At 42.8% G+C, this 21,932-nt stretch overlaps 1 protein-coding gene across 2 annotated transcripts in view; it reads left to right on the top strand.

The window, feature by feature from the left end:
• Lrmda (leucine rich melanocyte differentiation associated) overlaps positions 1-21,932 on the top strand; it is a 1,173,619-nt gene that overhangs the window by 367,108 nt on the left and 784,579 nt on the right. The gene's annotated exons all lie outside the window — the stretch shown is intronic.

Here is a 21,932-nt window from a genome sequence, read left to right as displayed (position 1 = left end):
TATGTCTATAAAGTCATCAGGTAGATTTCAATGGTAATGTTTATCACCTCTACTAATTAACATGATGTAAATTTTTATGCTTCCTCCTCAAATATAATTCATTTTAAAAAATTTGTTGATTTTTGTATGTTTGTGTGTGTATCACACAGAACATTCCAAACCATCTTATTCAACTGTATACCCACTTCCCAGATGGCACCCTTCCATAGCTTCCCTCCCCCAACTAGAGCTTACTTTTACTTTTTAATTAAATTAATATCAAAGATTATTTTAAAGTCATGGCTGCCTCCTGTCTAAGGTCTTTTGAGGCTTAGGCCTGTCTCTCTCATTTCCTTTCCTGTAGAGTGGTACAGCACATGCTTAGCAAATTCTGAGTGAATTGAAGGTCACGTGCTTGCTTATTCCCTCAGCCCTGTTTCACCTTCCAGATCTCCACACATTCCAGCCCTGTCTCTTTAAATAGTTAAGGAGACAGCCCGTTGTTTGACAGTTCTTCAAACATAAAAAATAATTTAGTTCACACTTAATTTTTATCAGAAGGCAAGTTTAATATTTTTAAGGATTACAATTTTATTTTTAAGTCCTTACATCCTGTTTCTCTTAATGTCATTTTGGCTTCAAAGTGTATAATTTTGAAATTATGAGTACTGTTGGACTTGTAACTATTTCTTCTTTTGTGTATATAATGTTTCAAAAGCTGTTGATGGCGAAATGTCATTTTTATACTTTTTGGATTCATAACAGTTCAAATTCATTCAAAAACAATTAATAATATTATGTATCTTAGGAATAGCTGTCATGTATCTGGTGGATATGACATATTGTTAGATATTTTAAGTTAAAAGTTCTGTATGCAGGCCAAGTTTAACAAGATGAGGAGCAGACTGTTTTATCGACATGCAGAAGGATAGAGCGAATTTATGAGAAAGCACTGTACCATCGTGTAACCATGCTTGGAAAACACTGTGGCTTCTCGAAAAATAAACCAGCAATCAGTAGCCTATCTCAAACACTTTTTTTGTTTTTGCTTTATTTATGTCTGGCTTGCTTCTGCAAACAGCAAGACGACCTGACAGTGTAAAGGAGAAGATATTACCACTAACTATAAACCACCCGAGGCAGAGTTCCCAGATTCTTGAAAGATGCTTTTCCAGCTCAGACGTATTGGCTCTTTGATTTTTAGAACTGAAGCAGGGAAGGAAACATTCCATAAAGGGTCATTGTTTGCAAGATGGAGCGCTCCATGCTGGAAGGAAGCTTGGCTCCCAAGAATGATGTCAGCCGCAGGAGGGCTGCGGGAGGATCCCTGGCTCCTGGAGTCCACTGGGCTGTGCTAGGCAGCTGGAACTGTTGATCAACTTTCTCTCCACAGAACAAGACTTTTTTGAACTTCTTTGGAAATTTCCTAGAGTCCCCTTGAGGTGGGGGAACTAGTAAGGGAATTTTGTTGGATCCAGTAAAACATTCCTCATATTATTTGTGTGTGTGTGTGTGTGTGCGTGTGTGTGTGTGTGTATGTGTGTGTGTATGTTCCTGTGTGTGCAGCTCTTGTGTGTGTGCAGGTCATGAACATGCCTGTGCACATGCAGGCCAAAGGACAACTTTGAGTGCTGTTCCTCAGGTACCGTCATTTTTTTTTTTTTCTTTTTAAGACAGGGTCTCTTATTGACCTGGAGCTTTCCAAAGAAGCTAGGATAGCTGGCCAGTGAGTCCCAGGGGCTCCTCCTGTCTCTACCTCCCCAGCACTGGGATTATAAACATGTATGACCACGGTTGCATTTTTGCATGGATTCTGGGGATCAAACTCAGGTTCTCATGCTTGTGAGGCAAATGCCTTACTGACTGAACTGTCTTGCTAGCCCCTCTTCATATTATTTTTAGAGAAGGGAGACAGATTCAGGCTTTGCAATTCTTTTGGTCTGCCTCAAATAAGTGCTGGTGATTTTCCTCATTAATTGCTAATATTTTTAGTCTACGAAAAAATGGATGACAATTCCTCACACTTTATTCATCACATCCTCGGGTATTGGAAGTCACCTGGTGGTAGATGTGATGAGTCACAATGTCCCAAGTTGGACCTTAACTGCAACCCTGGTTCTATGGACACTGCCCCCCACACACACACCATGGCTGAGCCATACGCACAAGGAAACAGATAAGCAGCCCTAGTGAATCCCACCAGAATCCCACCAGAGAGACCCTGCTTGAGCTGCCCCATGGGGCTCTTCTGGTGATTCCACCTCACATCTATGATATCACCCATGCTAGAAAATTGCTTGCTGCCTTTGAATGGACTTACTTCCCAGAAACTTGGAACATACTTGTGGATCTGTAAAGATAAATACAGTCCTCTGTGATGTTAGAAGAATATTGTAAGGCAGCAGACAGGTGTGGTCAGCACATTCCTACAGCTCACATCTGACCTGCTGGGTGCTCGATGCTACATCAGACATGTGTACCCTTCTGAGAGGCAAGCAGAATGGTTCTCATCTGCTTCCATGTAGGTCTCTTGCCCTTTGCAATTGATGTAGTCAGTCCCACCCCAAACCCAAGGAGACGCAGGGAAGCAGCTCCTCAGAGCCAACTTGGCTATTAATGGCCTGATCTATCCAGGGCTATGTAGATATTGCACAGTGAGAAAACACTGTGGACCAGGATGGAATAGGGGCTCGGCTGCTGTTTTCCTCTCTTTCTCATCCTTCACCATAGAATTGGTCATGGAAGAACTCACAGAGATCTTTCAGTCTGGTGTATCCCAAAGTTCTAGAAATATTTTGAGGTTATATAGTGGGGCAGTAAGGACCCAGATCCACCCTCAAAATTTCTTTCCTTTCCTTCCTTTCCTTTCTTCTTCCTCCCTCCCCTCCCTCTCCTCCCTCTGCCCCTCCCTCCCTCTGTCCCTCCATCCCTCCCTCCGTCCCTCCCTCCCTCCCTCCCTCCCTTCCTTCTTCTTTCTTTTGGGTCAGGACTTCACTCTGTAGCCCATGTTGACTTTCAGCTCACAGTCCTCCCGCCTCAGCCTCCCAGAGTGCTGGGATTACACACATGGGCCACACTGCCAAGCTTATGTCTTGTTCTATTAGACTTGATCTGGTAAAAAAAAAATTCAACACCTTAAAATGTAACCTTTGCATTTTACAAAGGGGGAAACTGAGGTCCATGCACCAGAAGGGACTTAAGGTGGAAATTTAGAAATTGTTTTTATTTTTATCTTTGGTTGAACTCATGATAATATTTTTCAATGACTTTAAATTTTTCATTTTTTTATTTAGTGTGTATTTGTATGTATGGGTGTGTTTGTGTGTGCCATGATGTGTGAGGTCGGAGGACAACTTGTAGGAGTTGGTTTTCTCTTTCTACCTTATAGGTTCTAGTGTTGACTGAGGAGTTCTGAGGATTCCAGTCCTCAGGCTTGAGGTAGCAAATGGCTTTACCCACTGAGCCATCTTGCTGATCCATTCAACAGTATTTTTGAATTCATATTATTATTAGAGATGGCTTCCCCTAAGCACATCAATTGGGCACTCTGAGCAAGGGAGTTGCCAGCTGCACATTACACCCCGTGTCAGGGAGAAATGAAGTTCCTATCTCCTGTTTGCATATCTTTTATGGAAACAGTTTAAACAGCACCTGTTTAAACCTCACCGTAGAAATGCCTGGAAGGTAAACAGTTGGTTCTGGAGCAGCTAAAACGTGGCATTGTTTAACGTGGCAGCCATTGATGGTTGTCTTTAATTACGGCTGCGCTGTCAACCCCTGAAGTCCCCGCTCTTTGTTGTAGATCTGATATGACGTTTGAGGTTTTCAAAGCTGCAGAGATGAAAGAATCCACAGTCAAATATTGCTCATTCCGATATGCCTAAGGAGGGAGGAGGGCCATTGCCCAGGAGGCCTGCAGAAACTGGGAGAGAACACTGGTGCCCCCTGCTTTTGATGACAGCCCTGAGTGGGGCATCCTGGTTTACGCTGTTCATGGTAGAGCAGGGCCAAAGCTGGAGGAGACTAAAATGATTTATTCAGTAATGGCGAACAAGAGCAAGGGGTGGGCAGCCGAGCTTTGCCGGACTGGTGGGAGGCTGGCTGTCACTGCCACTAGCAGCTTGTGCATTAGAACTTTAAAGCTCTCGCTGACCCAGCAGGGCTTTCCGGAGCTATCTCCTAGCCTCTTCTTTTTTCTTTGTCTTCCGTTAGCCAGAGCTGTGAGTTTTTATATAGTGCTACTAGTCAGTGTGTTAATATGGGTGAAACATCTCAGACCAAAGGTATCGGTTTAGGGCTTTGTTATCGGGAGGGCGTGTTACCCTCGCCTCTGTTCTTCTACAGGCTTTTCCCATCCCATTTGCCTCTGCAGGTCAGTCCCTGCTCCTACAAGCTTCCTCCTTTGTAGAAGAGATATTCAAGGTTCCTCCTGGCTATTATCCTCACTAAAGGTTCACTTTTCCACCCCCTCCCTCCGTTTCTTCTTTCCACTGAGAAGCAGTGAGGTCCAGCAGCTCTAGGGATTTGCTCTGGAGCCAGGCAGGCAGGATTTGAATTGTGGTCTTGTTTTCACTTGATCTGTAACTTTGAGCAGGTTAACTGCTCTGAATTGCATTTTCCTCTTTGGGAGATGATTGTAACAAGTTGTACCTGTGCTGCAGAGTTGTGAAGTCTAAATGAGTTACTATAGGCCAAACCCTTAGAATAGACACTAGCCCAAGGCAGGTTGCAAGTGCATAGTTACATAAAACACACATTATCTAATGTGTGCTGTATGAGATATACCATTTAAATAGTCACATAGCTGTAAGAACTTATTTATTTTTTTAAAATTTTTTGTTATTTTTATTTTATGTGTACGAGTATATTGCCTGCATGTATGTGAGTATACTCATGTTGTGCAATGCTGTAGAGGTCAGAAGAGGGCTTTGGATTCCCCTGGAACTGGAGTTAAGGACGGTTCAGTTCGTAGCTGCCATGTGGGTGCTGGGAATCAAACCTGGGTCCTCTGCAAGAGCAGTCAGTGCTCTTAACCGCTGAGCCACCTCTCCAGCCCAGAACTTTTTTATTTTAATCCAGCTGTTAGGGAGGATAATAAACAGTTTATTAGTTGATTTAATACTGGAATAGAGACGAAATCCCTGGAATAGAGACATCAGACGGGCAGTCTGTTAATTATGCTGTGGCTATTTCTAAGGGATAATTTGTAATATCTAAAAGGATGAACTAAAAAAAAAAGCCAGAGGGTCTAAAGAGATAACTCAATCAGTAAAGTGTTCACCTGACAAGCATGAAGACCAGTGTTCGGTCCCCAGAATACAGTAAAAGGCCAGGCATAATGGTATACATGTCTCATCCCACTGCATGGGCAATACAGGCAGGCAGATCCCTGGGGTTCCCGGGTCAGGCAGTCTAGCCTGCTTGGTGAGATCCATGTACCAATGAGAGACCCTGTCTCAAACAACATGGCCAACACCTGGAGATTGACACTTAAGGCTGTCATCTGGCCTCTACATACATATGCACATGTACATACAGGAACACAGGAACATGTACACATATGCATGCACTTGTGCATGCATGCTTACACATACCCATTTTTTTTTAAGTCAGCGAATGCTGTCTGCCCCAGAGATACCTGAGATCAGTGCTGAAGAGCTTGGCTACACACTAGTTCATCTCTCCCCTCACCCCAGGAGGGAAGAAGACCCGAATATGAGTGATTGACTTTTCTAGTGGAATGCAGACTGGACCTGTTTTTCTCAGAGCTGCTGTGAAGAATAAAAACTGAACCAAGCGTGTATTCAGCATCATTTAATTCTCCCATCTGCTGTGGTAAGGTGGGCATTCCCTTTAAGGTGAACTAAGTAGAACTTGGTGATAACGCATAACATTCCAAGGTGCCTTGGAGTTTGTAGAGCTCAGACATGTTAACCTAAGCCAGCATGACTCTAAAACCTCATGTTCTTTCCATTTCTGTGAGAAAAGAGCCCTCACTGCTGTTTTCCTTGGTTCATTTTTGGATGAATTTAGCTGGAAAACATTCACATTCGACCCCTTTCCTCCTTTCTCTCACCCCAATAAAAACAAAAGCTACCACATCTCCTCAGGGACCAGTAGAGAAAAACAGTGATGTTATCAGCAAAAGTCTTATTATACTACTCAGGAAAGCAAAGAACCTCCCAAATACTGGTAACTTAGCCAAGCAAAGCTCTGGAAGAAATTCCTAGCATGGTCAGCAGAGCAACCTAAAAGGGTTTTTGTGCAAAAATCTAAAGGCAAATAAAAACACCACATGCTAGACCTAGGTCTCACAGACAGCCTGAGCTGCAGGGCGCAGGTACGGCACTGGAGTGGTAGTCAAGGAAGGCTCTGCTGTGCTGTTTTAGTAGATTAACCCTGAAATCTCAGTGGCTGAATGCCATGAGTCACCTCTATTTCTTGCTCAACTCTAATGCCCAGTGTGGGCCAATGTTGGAGGAACTGGATCTTGCATGATCACTCAAGGTTCTGGCTAGATAAAGCCTCTGGCATCCTGTTCCCTCTGGTCACGAAACTTCCATGTTATATCAGAGGTGTAACAGGTTGAATGATGAACCCCCTCCCCCCACTCTTATCTATCTGGAGTCTCAGACTGCTATCTTATTCAGAAATAGGGTAACATTGCTTAAGGATCTTGAGATGAGATTATACTCGATTCAGAGTGGGCCTTAAGTCCAGTGGCTAGTGTCTTCATTGGAGAAACAGACATGTAGGTCATGTGAAGGCAGAGACAGAGAGTGCAGTTATACAGCTACAAGCCAAGGAATGCTCAGAGCCACTAAGAGCTGGAAGAGGGATCCTCCTCTAGAGCTTCAGAGGAACCTACTCATACGTTGACTTTAGACTTCTGATACCCATAAAAGGGAGAGAATTCATTACTCTTGTTTTAAGCCACTCAATTTAAAGATCTGCAGAATGATGTTTCAAGGGCCAGACCTGGGAGAATCTTAAAAGTATTGAATCTCTGCATTGACCAGAACCCAACTATGGACCATGAAACAGAATTTGGTGAACACATGTTACCATCAAGCCATTTCTGTATTGCAGGTATAGTACAGGGAACAAAAAATAGCGGGTTGGAATAGAAACCTCCCCTCTTTAGAGATATTTTCAGTAGCTACTAGGCAAAGCTTAGCATCACAGCAGGTCAAGGCAGGACTATGGGAGTCTAGAGTCAGTGAGGGTATGGTGTAAAGCCAGAGGATATAGCTTTGAGCATGTAAGTGGGCTATCCAAATTCTACACCAGAGTCCACGGAAATGCAATGGTTAGGGTCAAACAGAAGGGCAGGACGCTTCACTGACCTATTAGGTCACAGAGGAAGCCACAGCTTGTAGAACCAGTGGGCTCTCATGGCCCTGTCACATAGCTGCTCAGTTATTGCTTAGAGTGAGTCAGCACACCTCCTGCAGGGCATGATGGGACAGAGTCATTTTCTCTGTTTCTCTACTTCCTACAAAGAATAGGTGCTTAGCAGGTATCCAACTTTTCAAGGGAGTGAGTGATATTTCTAAACCATGGACTGTATGACAGCAACTTCAAGTTCACATTCCCCATTGGCTGAAGGAATCGCCTGAGATCCAGGCTCTGACTTGGACCTGCCCTCGTCCTGACTAGAGTATGGTGACCTTTCAGAGCTCCCTGCCTTCCACCGCATAGTCTTTCCCCAAATCGCTCCTCACTTCCTTTTCTTCTTGGTGAGGACTTGCTGTGGTGCTAGTGTAGGATCTTCTCTGACTCCCTTAGGTGTCACCTCCTTCGTTGGCATCTTCATCGTCATTGTCCTTAGATGGCCTAGTAATATTGAAATCTGGTTTTGGTCTCTTTGTTCTCCTTGCACACCCGGCATTTCCTCACTTACTTTCTTTCTGAAATGCTTAGATCATAATAAACATCTGACAGATTTTTGTTAGGGGAAAAAGTGTCAGTCACCCCGGCCACTTTTAAAACAGCTGGTAAAGCAAACAGTATGAGTACTAGGTGATGAGATGATACTATAAGTATTAATTAATTATTGATTTCTTACCTTGAGAAATGTAGATGAGAGAAAGAGATGATGGTGGGCTTAGAGTATCAGGGTGTGGAGGACAAGAGGAATATAGCAAACCTTTTGGTATTAACTTCAGCTTTCCAAAGTGCTTTCAAGTTAGTGATCTCCTTTGGTCTCACTGTAGCACAGTGAGGGCAGCTGGGCTGTACATTTTCATCCTTTGTTTGGCCCTTGTTATGGACTGCTCTCAGCAAACCACTGGTCAATAAGGAGGAGGGGAAAAAGCAGTGGGCAGGGGCTAGTTCAGGGCAAGTGGATTATTGCATTCATTTTTAAAAAGCTTTTAAAAAGTATTTTATTCGTTATTTTTTATTTTATGTGTATGAGTGTATTGCTTGCAGTGCCCATAGAGGTCAGAAGAGGGCGTCACATTCCCTGGAACTGGAGTTATGGATAGTTGCTAGCCACTGTGTGGATGCTGGGAAGTGAACCCAGTCCTCAGCATGAGTAAACAGTGCTCTTAACTGCTGAGCCATCTCTCCAGCCATATTTCATTCATTTTAGTATCCACAGATAAGGGACTTAGGAGATAGCTCAGTTGATAAAGAGCTTGCTATGCAAACACAGGATCTGAGTTCAGTCCCCAGTACCTACATAAAATAGCCAGGCCTGGTATAATCCCAGCGCCCATGCATCAGACACAGGCAGATCCATCAGTGGACTTCCTACTCAGTGAAGTCAGGACTGAAGAGAGATCCTGTCTTGAAACAAAAAAATCAAACAAAAAACCCAAAGAAACAAAGTGGAAGGCTCCAGAGGACTGACAGTCAAAGTTGACCTCTGGCCTCCATGTACACCTGCACACACAATATACCCATTCTTTTACAAATCCACACAGGTAATTCTGCAGGCAGACATCGCAACCCCATTTTGCAGATGAGGAACTAGAGCTAATTTGCCCCAGAGCCCTTAGTTTCTGGAAGAGACACAGATCAAATACCCAGTTTTCCCCTTTCTCTAAAGCCCTATCGATTCCTTCAATGCCATGACCTTAGGAGGGCCGAAGAGAAGGTTCTAACTACCTCTTAGCTATCTCTGCTGCTCCTGCTGTGAGAGGTTTTTTGGAGGGTCGGAACTCAGCTTTCTTCTGGACACCCTCCTCCTTGAGAAGTACCTGAGATTTGAAAGGAATCATTGATGGCCGACTGATGTGTTTTCATTTTCTTCCTGGAAATGATTAATCACAAGGCTTTGTGACGCCTCATGTCACAAAGAGCTTCCTGTGATCCATAATTTTCCTACTTTCCTTGAAGGTATAATTTTGTATTTAAGAAATACGTAAAATGGTTCTGCCATGAGGATATGTATATATTTTATAATATTTTATATATACACATATATATAAATACATATATACGTGTTTGTATGGTGTTGACCAAGATCTAAATCTACCCAAAACAGTGTAGACAAACTGCTTTTGAAAAAGGGCTTGTTTCTTTGCTCCTAGTTTCTGTTCATCTCTGGCTTTCTCTTCTTCTTCCTTTCTCCTTAGTGGGTAAAACAAACCATTCCTTGACAATTTTGTTTTTAAACTGGTGCTTGTTTTTTTTTTTTTTTTCTCTCCCCACGAGCTTCTCTGCTTTGAATTTAGTCAATTAATGAACCATGAGGCAGAAAGTAGGCAGTCTCTCCAGCCTGTGGTGTTCTTGGATCCTAGGATTCAGGGCGAAGATGCTGAATCTCTAGGTTCGGGACTGCACACACCCACACTTTTTTTTTTTTCTTTAATTTCTGATCTAGGTGCCCGTGTGGGTCCAAGCAGGGTCAAAGGAAAGGAAAAGCGCTTTTGAGAGGAGGATTAGGGGGAATCCGCAAACAGATGCCCTTTGATAACTGCGAGCAGAAAAGATCTGGCTGAGCCTCCAAAGCTCTCACTCGGTGAAACCGTATTCCTTGTGTGTGCACGCGCCTTTCGGTTTCATTCCTGTTCCCCTGCCCCAGAGCCGTGGCGTACCTGGTCCCGTTCTTGTACCTCTTGCCAACAGTGCTCAGTGTAGCCCTCAAGAATTTGAATGTCAATATCTTTGCCTTGAAATGAATGGAAAAGTATTTGTCACTCAGCGGTAATCATTCTTCAAATAAAAGGTTAGCCAGACAGGGCCCTTAATCAAAGAGTCGGTCTTTTCTGTCAGCAGTGCCTTTTAAATAGCGATGATGAAGGCTGACTGTCAGGGTAGAACTTGACGAGCGAGATGATTGATCTGCATAAATCATTTTCTTTTAACATTGTCAGTGAAGAGTAAATTGGTGGGACATTTTGGGTATTAGCTGTGTTGAAATTAATATGCAGGATCCTAGGTGTGTCCCTGCTCTCCTGATCCTCATAAAAGAAGGTAGAAATTAAAAAGACGCTTTGAGGCATGCATTGTTCTCACAGAAAGTTGCAGCACTTTCACTGCTGTGGTCATCATCTTGCATGCTAAATTCAGAAGTTGAGCGTGTAGCACATTTTACAAGCTCTGAAAGGAATCTCGTTAATTTGGGAATTAGCTAGAGTCAGTCGCATTTAACAACCAGTAAATCTGTAAAGACTGGGGGCGGGGGGAGAGAATGGGGGATTGGTGTCTGGATAGGGTGTCTGTTACCCAGCATGCTGATGGGGAAAAGGCCCCTGCTTGAGGTGGTCAGCTTTCGGTGGAAATTCATGTGCCGCCTCTTCTGGTTAAGTCTCCTTAGCAAATATTAATGTTTTCGGGTCTGGCTCTTTGTCTGTAGAACTGGGCTTCCTTGCATTATCTTTGGTTGGTTTGGTTTGGGTGTTAGATTACTGAAGATGAGCACACCCAATGAATTGCCTGGCACCTGTGAGCAGGTGTCCAATAATTGTCCAATCCTTTGCTTTCTTTTAGTCAAGAAAAATACTGCAAACTTAGAACAGTAGCTAAGATATTACTATCAAGAACATGCCCATGTCGTTAGGATAAATAATATATCACTATTAATTAGTCCAGAAAAAATAAAAAAATCCTTTATGCATTGGTTTTGTACCATGGATACATCGTTGTTCCAAAATCTTCATTTTGACAGCAGATTCAGGTCATTCCTGTTCATCCTAATGACCATTTTAATATCAAATATCTAATGACCATTTTAATATCACTATCTTATTTCAAGGGGGGAGGCAGAAGAAATATCTAATTGTTCAGTTCTGGGAATAGAGAATGAGGTGGAAAGATTGGAGGACAAATATGATTAAACAGGGTTTTAAAAAAAACCTTAAGTCTCTTGATTATGTGCCCAAGTTCATCTTGTTAAACTCTGGAGTGAATAGGTAAAAATTTATTCAATATAGCCTTGGGATTTAAAGGAGCATTGAAGGCAACAAATTGCTGGGTTATCCCAGGTCTTCCCCTCAGCTGCTGTGTGGCTGCCTCCCTGAGCCTCAGTTTCACACTCCTTTAGAGGAAGGGCAGTAAAATCCCACCCTGCAGGGTCTCTTATGATGACTGAGTGAATTCATACAAAACCAGAGCTTGTTAAATAGTATCCTGCATGTATATGCTTATTATGACATGATTCCTGGTTGATTAAGCAAGGTAGAAAATGCTGAAATTCACGTGAGTCAGGTGTGATAAAGGAAAAAAAATAGGACTAAATGTAGGAATGTGTGATTGTGGTATATAAAACACGACTTTGGTTTTGGAGCTACCTCCTTGACAGAGATGTGAAGTTGTTCTCCTTCTAAAAACTTCTGTCTGATAGCTGGGATGGGGAGTCACTGTTGTAGTTCCTGACCCTTTGCCTTGCCCTGCTTGCTGTAGGAATGACAAATGGCTGAGCTGATCTTGTATAAAAGTGAATACATGGGAACTTCTAATTTTTATTGGTTTGATTACTTTTTTTTACTATAGTATATATTTCTTGAATTTTTGTGCATTTAATACATCTTAATCATATTTAGACCCCCTTACTATCTGTACTCCCATAGAACTCCCCTCCATATTTCGTGCATTCTGCCATATAAGTTACGGCCTATCAAGTTCAAGTTTGTGTCCCCAAATGTCCCTTGGTGTGAGTGCATCCACTAAAGCTTGATGACTCACTTAAAGAAGACCAACTCTCCCTCACCCAGCGATGATCAGCTGCCAATGATAGTTCCTCAGCTAAGATTGGGTCTTACCCATTTCCCCAGTTCTATGCTGGGATTTTGTCTGGTGTGAGTTTGCATGGGTCATATGCATGCTGTCACCATTACTATAAATTCATATGAGCAGGTTCTCAGTCATCTGAAAAACCCTGTGGTCATCCACCTCTGGCTCTTCCAGTCTTTCTGCACCCTCTTCCACAATGGTCCCTGAGCCCTGGGTGGCAGAGGTTTAATATAGAAGTCCTTTGCTATTTCATTGAGACGTTGATTCCATAGGTATTTGTGATAAATAGCTTTTACTCTATTGAATTGAATAGAATGTATTGAAGGCAGTGTTGAATGAACACTGTTTTCCCGGCCCGGTTCTCCAGGAGCCTCCTGAAGGGACAGTCCACACCCGTCTCTGCTTGTGGCATATGGAATGGAGTGAGGAAGCTGCTGTGGCATGTGTGGTCTGCACTTACATTAAGTAGCTCATGTGGCTGGAGTGAGAGCCACTGGTCAGTAGATTCCTGCATTGTTTCCATTATGGGAGGGATGTACTTTGTCTCATGCTTGCTTTTGGCTCAGTGGATTAGTTGTGCTGGACTTTGTGTCCACTTCCTTCTCTGTCTTCTGTTCTGATCCCATTTGGGGCTTTTGGTTTCCTTATACACAGCCAGAGAAGTTGCCACAAGACAATTCCAGAGCAATGTTTACCAACCCTGATGATTCTGTGGAAGCCATTAATGTGCTCTGGGGTCCTGGGGGGGATCTCCCCAACCTCAGGTGGGCCAGCAAAGGAGAGCTGGGATCTCACCTGACTCTGCTCTTGGGAATGCTATATGAACATTATGCTTGGTCACTGGGAGTCTTTCTGGATGAGACTGTGAGGCATGGTGGCTACACATGAGAATTCCTAAAAAGTGTCCTCTGCTACTCTTGTGGCTCTCTTGAGGTGGTAATACTGTACCGTTAGTCCTTTCTGATTCTGTCTTTATCCGAGAAAGCATAGCCTGTGGTATCTGACAGGCTACTTAATAGAGTTCAGTCAAATTGGGTGTCATGTTTTGCTCCAGATAATTTCAGGTGATGAAGATCTACAGCAAGGTGTTCAAGAGTCCCTCTAATGTCTCAGTTGTTGCCGTCTATCAGAATACATATTTAGCCTTCTTTATTGAATATGAAACATTAGCTTCAACCCAGTGCTGCTTTCTATTTTAAATTCTAAAATCCATTATGTGTTTCTATAAGAATCTCTGAACCCTGTCCTCAGTGTCGTCAAGTGTGAAAAATCTGCCACCATCTTCAAGAGGACACATGTCTCAGACATTGCCAAAGCTTAAGGTTCTTCGGTACCTTAGACAACAGAACAACACTTGCCTCACTTTTCCTTGGGCCTTTGCACACAATGAACAGAATTCATGAACACATATTTATTGGGTACATGCTGTGATCAAATAATTGCTAACATGGGGACAGTTGGGACAGTGGAGAGGCCCAAAGTAGACTTAACTTTATGATATCTGAAGTGCTAGCATGGGGACAGTTGGGACAGTGGAGAGGCCCAAAGTGGACTTAACTTTATGATATGTGAAGTGCTAGAGGAAAGATGTCTTAGCAAGGGACAGTCTGGTTTTTTACAAGCTGGTTGTTATTTTTTTCAGGTTATGATCTGGTGAGAGTGAGAAGAATCTAGGATGTTTCTTGTAACATTTCTCCAGTTTGGGTAGTTGAAATGCGTGGGTCTACGTAAACTCCAGTGAGTAGGAGATATCTCTTGCTTATTTTCCAGGGACTCCTTGTTGTCCATGTGCCCAGAATTTGCCGTTTTAACATTCCAGACAAAATGCCCAGGTACCTAATTTGTATCCGTTTATTATTTATTGATGAATTTATGAATGAACAAATGGGTGATGCCCATCAATTCTTTTCAACATCATACCTGCCCAGTCTCACACTTTGTTTTCTTTGCTACTTCTTTGCTCACTGAGCACACTGAGGATGCTCTAGACATCGTTAGCGATGTCCTACTCATTGTTGTGTTAGAACAGAGCCTCTTTAGGAACAGAGGGGTATCTTAGCATCTCTTCCACAGCACATACTCTACTCCTGGACACATGGAATATGCCAAGAGCCCGGGGACTTGATGAAGCCCACAAAGCTGATTCCTGAATATGCTTGACCATTATTTTGTGGCAGACAGAAGAATCACACAGCAATTGATTTTCCAATGTGGTGTTCTCAGTGTAATCTTTGTGATCACCTGGGAAAACGTGAACAGGAAGATCCCTTTAGATTTGTCTGTAGTCTCGCTGAGGACATTATAAGGCACCAGTGTACTATGGCCGGCCTTCTTTGATAGTACCCCAGAGACCAGAGTCATGAGTTGTTCCCGTATTTTCTGACTCTACCCTGTGCCTGGAGGCTTGATATTCTGTTATCTTCTGGGGTCCCTTGATTGGTTTATCTTAACAGGGATTCCCTGCTGTGTGAGCCAGGGGATTGCGGCCTGCTGTTTTCCCTCTCTTTCAAGATTCCTGGGCATTTTCCGAGTTGCAAATATCAGCCTGGCGGTACAGCCTGTGCTCTCTCCCCTACTACCTGATGTGTTTCACCCAAGGCTTATCTCAGGAGCCTTTGAGTCTTACTTGGCCAGAGTTCTTGGTACCCAGAGGACTTGGTTGGTTTCTGGTCTCACTCACTTTCAGGCTGTGCTCACAGTGTTGCTTTGTGTGCCAGGCTCTGATTTCCATCCGTCACCTTTTCCCACTGTGGTGTGTTCATACGCTAATCAGAATTGGAAACCCTAAATCGTTTTATCAAGGACCCAGTTATTTGACTCTTAAAACTTTTTCGGCCTTTTTCATTTGCAAATAATACTGCAATAAAACCGTTTCATTATAAAAGATACAAGTAATGGAGATGTGATAACCCAGGGTGAAGGTCTATGTATTAATTAGGTAGCAAGTGACAGTGAACTTCAGGAACAATGGTTTGAAGTGAGAGATGTATTTTGTTTCATAGGAAAGAAGCCCAGAAGAAGCATGTTCAACTTCTTGTCTTGGGTTCGAGAGGTCAGCCTTGACAAGGCTTCGTGTTTCTCTGCCCTTGACCCTCTTCAGCCTTGCCTTTAGCTGTGGCTTTTGTTTTCTAAGTTGCTTTCCTTGTTCGCGGTAAGCGGTGGAGCACTGTTACACTAACCAGATTCCACAGAGGCCAGAAGAAGCAGTAAAAGCTCGTACTTACTGTGTGTCTCGTTCTTAAGGAGAGACACGAGTTTGTTTATACCTTGCAGCTCTGCCCTTTGCCAGCCTTCTGCTAAAGTCAATCCATCCTAGATTGTGAAAAGCAAATTTTCCCCAGAGTCTCTCCAAGTCAGTTGACCTCAGATTGGCGACTGGAATTGGCCATAGCAAGAGAATTTGCACCCAGGAGATTAGTGTGAAAGGGAGCTGATTGTTTATCATTTATTGGCTGCAGGGCAGGCTGGGGAACGTAATCTCTCAGTGGCTACACCACCACCCCATATAAACTCAAGGTCTGTTGCCAATGCAGAGAGAGGTGGGAGGTGAGCCGAGTTCCCTTTGCCCCGTTCTCTCCACTTTGCATTCCCTGAATGGGTTTACTTCCCACATTTAGCATCTTCATTCTTGAGTACATCAAATTCTGCAGTAGTAAGCAAGCTTTTACTTATGTCTTTCTGTACTTGACAATGTTTGTGGACACGTTTGAGGTGTATTTCCTGGGTCTGGGGGTGTACTCATAGCTTAAGTTCAGGAAGTGTTTGTCAACTGGCCTGTTTGCTCCTAATAACTTATCATGGTGATGAGTGTGGGTTTGGGGCCAGGCACATGATGAGCACTTGACCTGACACTTCCAAGCTTCAGCCAAATTACTTAACCTCTCTTAAGTCTCCATTTTTCCCTCTGTGAAATGGGGAAGGCAGGTAGAAAGTCTGTTTCTGGTAAAGGTTCTCTAACAACAAAATGAGGTTATGACTACAAAGCCCTTATACCAGGCACTTTATAAACCTGCAGTAAGTGGCAAACAGGGACTCCTGCTCAGAGAGAGAAAGAGAGAGGGAGAGAGAGAGAGAAAGAGAGAGAGAATATATATATGTAAATACAACATACAGAGAAAGAAACAAAAACATGAAGGTCAGACTTGAATGCACACACCTGCAACCCCAACACTCTGAAGGCTAAGACAGGAGGACCTAAAGTCTGAGTCAAGCCTGGGCTATTTATTGAGATCCTGTATTTTTAAAAACATAACGATAGATCTTGAACATTAAATGTTGTATCAATCTGAGTTGTAGAGGTTTACATTTTATAGGAAAGCAATGAATGTTCAATGAAGACTGGAAAAATTGTTCCACTGACCCCAGGGACAATGTGTAACTCACTGATTTTTTTTTAAATCTCAGAATAAATCATATGTGCCTCCAACTTGTAAGCATCTATTACAGATATATTTAAGATTATTTTTATTATTCCAGTTATATTTCCTTAGTGTGTCAGATGGTTTAGTTGTGGAACTTGACAAAAACCAACATAAATGTTCTTTTTCTTCTGCAACTACATTGAACATTGCACAGATGTGTAGTTAAGTATTTATTATGAACACACAAATATTGATGTCCCCAGGGCCCATTCTTTGATTTTCAAACTGCTGTTACTATATTTCGAGTTGTTGATGAATACAGGTCTTTGCTCTGACACACAGCCTGTCTGACTTGAGAGCCTCCGAGAACATCACGAAGAAGAAAGGAGGCACTGAGATTTTATGCTGATGAGGTCGGACAACTTGGACGATGGGATTTTCTTTGGGAAAATGGCAGCAGGTGGTCAGATCCATGAGATGGTTGAAGATGTGGCCAGCCTAGAGCTCTGCACAGGGCAAATGATCACTCGACCCTTGTTCCTTTAATCAAAAAGTAGAAAGTCAGGAGAAGAAATCATAATGGAGAAATTATTTTCACACCATTCTGTGATTTCTCAGTCTTGGCTCTGTTGACAGTTCTGTCCAGATAACTGTTTTTTGCCCTGTCATAGTCAACTTTGCAGGTTTCAAACACTGACAGCAGCAGAAAGAGCTTTATTATGAGCTATGGTGCTGTTACTATGAGGCTCAGTGTGGAGACAGTCTCTCACTTGCTACCATTTGGTGACACATTGGCCCTTTGGGGAGATTTTGGAAGTGTGTAGCTAATTGTTAAAATTAGTAGTCGTGGGGCTGGAGACATGGCTCAGTGTTTAAGACCGCTGGCTGCTCTTGCAGAAGATGCAAGTTCAATTTCCAGAACCCACATGGTAGCTAACAACCATCTGTAACTCCTGTTCGAGGGGATTCCAACACCCTCTTTTGAGCTCTGCTGGCACTGCATGACATGGGTTGGCTTACACATATGCAGGCAATATACTCATACTCATAAAATAAAAATAAGAAATAGAATATTAAAATAAATAAAATTACGTAGTTGTAAAAGTTATAACCTCACACTGACAGATCCACACTGTGCTCTTGCTTTGTTAATAGTTGGTGTGGGCATGAGGAGGTCAGGAAAGGATAAAATTATGAATCCTGTCTTCTCTTTTTATGCTGTTGAGAGAATGTAAACCAATAAAAGAACTAAATGTTGGTGATCTATAAAATTCCATAAGTGGCAATAAAGAAAAACTGAAACTATATTGATATGCAACCAAACAAGATAATTATCATTATTTTTTAATAAAGCCATCTATCATCAATAAATACCGAGGGGAACAGGAAGAATTACAAGCTCAAAAATGCTATCTTCCATAATTATAGCTATTAACAATTGAAAGCGTAATCACGCAGGGGAGAAAAACTTTAAGGAAAGCTTTGTACTGTTTTCTGCACAGTGAAGTTACAAATCCCCAAATGCTTGGGGCTTGCAAAGTGTCCTTTAGAATGTATACAGCTTGTGGCATCCTAGGATAGTTATGAATTAGGCCCAGCACATTTGTAGATGGCCTGGGGTCAAAAGGTTAGACACTCCTAAACAGATGGATGCACACCTCAGCTTAATGTGGCCTGTCTTTGCCAATTTTATTTAACTTGGGTCTCTGTCTTTTCATTTTCAAGTTAGCCATCAACCCTGGAGGAAAGACCGTGTTCCAATGCAGAGGCATAGTCAATCGGTCATATGGTCATTATCCATTTCCAAAATGCTGTCAGTCTAGAGGACTGTTGAGCAGTTAATGCTAATTTGGGGTCCTACAGTCTTGTGGAAAGTTAATTTGGGAGATCCACAGTCTTGCTTACTTCATCAGAACAAGTCCCCATGAAGCAGCTGCTGTGGTTTGTTCATTTGTTTGTAGGTTTATTTATTTGTCACCATGGAGCACCTTCCACCCTCAGAGGGATCAGACGGTGTCCCTGCATGTGATTAACAGAATGGTTAGAAGTGTGCCTTAAGTGTGCCAGCCAGCCTGGGGGAGACCTCAGGGCTGCCCCTTACCAATAGTAGGAACAGGTGTAAATAAATTCATCTCCTTTTGTCCCCTGTTCTTACCTAATAGTAACAATAATGGTACCTGCCTGCAAGTTATTGTGAAGATGGGTTAGGCTAGTAATTCTTTTACCCAGTGGTCAAAGTATTGTGATTTGGTACTTTGGATTGGATACAGTAGCCATGCTGTTCCCTTTCCCTGTGGCTCAGAGAAGGCTCTGTGGACAAGGCAATGGCTTTGGGAGTCTTCAAAGGTGAAGACATCTCAACAACAGACACCTCAGAGCAAGAGTCTGGAATCCAGAGGTGATATGATAAGCCTGGGCTTATGAGCCCTGCTTCGTCTTCTTGGAGTCTTCAGAGATGTCCTAGTAGCACAGATGAAGCAGTGGAAGGAGGTAGAGGCTGGGTCAGGGTTCTGTCTTCTTGTTTCTTTATTGACATTTTTTTTTTTTTTTTTGGTCTTTTTGAGACAGGGTCTCCCTAGAGCCCCAGCTATCCTGGAACTCACTATGTAGATCAGGCTGGCCTTGAACTCACAGAGATCCTCCTGCCTCTGCCTCCCCGGTGCTGGGATTAAAGGTGTATGCCACCACATCTGGCATTTTTAATTGTTGAGGTAATGGACAGTCAGGTCCGTGGTCTTGACCCATCATGCAAGCTGTGCTGAGTGCTCTAATAAGTGGACTGGGAACCAAAGGGACAGGCTAGAGGCAGCTGTCAGAAGTTTGATTAGGCTGTCTACTGAGTAAGGTAGTATTTCAGTAGGGTTGGATAGGTTTGTTGAAAATAAACATCTGGACTATTCGACTCTCCATTTAATTGTGATAGTCATTATGATTGTTTGGCAAGTACCTTGATGCTTCTCTACTCCCAGGCACATGTGTAAACAGATAGTGAGACTGTGAATGGGATCTTGTGAATAGCTCTGGCTCAGGAGTTATTAGGAAGAGTGGTGGGGTGCTTTGGAGACAGGTCATTTACTGGTGGTAAAAGATCCTAGCGCTTGTTTCTCAGTCACAGGAACCAGCCTCATTCCAGAGAGTTCTTTCAGCTATGGTTTACAATGTGAAGGGTCTGGGACAGTTTCCCACTGCCTTCTGGTTAACATGAAGCTTGAGGCTGAGAATGACTCATGGTTTTACAGTTGGACACAACCAACTTTTCCTGTAAACTGGATGTGGTGGCCTGTGCCTATAATCCCGGCTATTAAGAAGGCAGAGGTAAGAGGATCACAAGTTCAAACCCAGCTTTGGAAACAGAGGGGCAACAACATAAAAACAAAAACAAGGCTGTATGGACGATATTTTAGGTTTTTAGTTTACAGGTTTCTGTTGTAACTTTTCACCCCTGCCCCTATATTGGGAACAGGTATAAAAACCATATGAACAAAATTCATGGACACTTTTCGATAAATTTTTAGCGGTAAGCTACAGTTGGCCAGCAGGCATACTTTTACTACAGACACTAAGATTTGGGTGCTGTTTGTTGCAGCATAAATTAGCTGTCTCTGACCAGTACATTGACCAGTTGGCTTTTCTTTGTAAATTGAGATAAGATTTGCACAGATCTTTTGTATGGTGGTTCATGGATTATGATAAATATATGTGCTATGCAACTACACACGTCAATCAAGATCCAGAACATCCCCATCGTTTCAGAAACTTCTCTTTACACATTGATACATAATCTCCACAGGCAGCCATTGTGAACATATGAGTGGGGTTGTGTGCCTTGTGCTATTTTGGTCTCTTTTCTACTTTGCTTTTTCTGAAGCTCAACTATGTCACCATATCAGAAGTCTCCTCCATTGTACAAATGTGTAGCAGTTTGTTTATCCATTTTCTTATTGATGGAAATTTATCTTGTTTACAGTTTTTTGTTCATTATGAAAATCAAAGCTACCATGAGCATTCATGTGAAAATTGCTGTGTAGGTGACTTTTTATTCTCTTGGTTAAATACCTGCATGTGTAGCTGCAAATTATAAGTCTAGATTTATGATTTATAACTGACCGACTGCCTGTTGTTTGACAGTACCTGGGGAGATGTGAACAAATGTCTGCTTACCCCGGATAGGGAAGAAACAACAGGCTCAAGTAAGGATGGCACGCACCAAAGTCCAACTTGGTGAACCAATTGGTTCCATTGAGATTTCTTACAGGTATATGGGTGAGAGGTTATTTACAAGAGCAGAACCAGCTCAAAAGTAGTTGCATTACCAAAAGCCCATTCCAGCTTGGGTGACAGTTCACAAAAGCAAGAACCCTGGAACACACTGCACAACCTGCAGACAGTTCCACAAATTGGAGAGTGTCTTCTCCAGGCAGTTCAGCTGGGTGCTGCTTCTTACATGCAGCTCAGCTTGTCTAAGAGTCCTCTAAATAGCTTGGCTTGTATGAGAGTCAGAGTACCTCTTAGGAATCTGAATCCAGCTTGAGGACAGAGGGGCCCTAATGCATCTGATCAGTTTCAGGGTCTTCCTTCCTGAAGCCCTTGAGTTGTTTACTTCCTGAGTTTTAAGGGGTTTCTCTGCAGGATGGAATATTCCACCTCCATTCAGAGCATCCTGTGTCTTAAGGCGTGTCCTTCCAAGATGGAAGGTTTTATCCCTGAAGAAATTGGTACATAGCAGTGGTTTTGTGGCTTTTGAAGTAAGGCTTTTCAAAAGGAGGCAATCTGATGAAATAGATTGAACAGAAGATGTGCTGGTCCAAAGAAGCTTCTTTCTCAATGAGCTTTCTTCTAAGATGGAATCTTTTATCTTGGAAGAATTTGCTACGTGGCACTGAGAGACGGCTTTTTAGTGTTGCCACTCACCCTGACCAGCAATGTCTGCAATCCACTAATTCGATATCCTCCTAATAGTTCTTGTTCCAGCTATATATATTGGGTGTCAAGTTGTATCTCATTTTGGTTTGCATGTGTATGTTCACATGTGTGTGCATGTACATGTAGTGGCTGGGGGTCAACCTTAGGTGTGGCTCCTCAGGAGACATCTACCTTGTTTTCTGAGAGAGTCTCTCGCTATGTAACCCGAGGCTTGCCAATTAGGCTAGGCAGACTGGCCAGTGAGCCTCAGGGGTCTGTCTTCCCAGCACTGTGATTATAAAAGTGCATTTACTATGCTTGGCTTTTAAGAGAGCCACTGAGAGATCTAAAACAGGTCCTATATGCACAGTCAGCACTGCTAAGTGAGCCCCTTGTAGCCCCCTTAGAATCTTGAAAACGTCAGCCTTTCTGTTTTGGTTTTTGATCCGTGCTAAATTAATTTTCATGCCTATGAGTCTTTGTTTAGACTTCTTCTCATCGTATTGA

This window comes from Nannospalax galili, unplaced genomic scaffold, assembly GCF_000622305.1.
Source record: "Nannospalax galili isolate Female #2095 unplaced genomic scaffold, S.galili_v1.0 scaffold83, whole genome shotgun sequence".
NCBI classification, from domain to species: Eukaryota; Metazoa; Chordata; class Mammalia; order Rodentia; family Spalacidae; genus Nannospalax; species Nannospalax galili.
The sequence above is the reverse complement of the archived record's forward strand: the minus strand, read 5'-3'. Positions and strand labels throughout refer to the sequence as shown.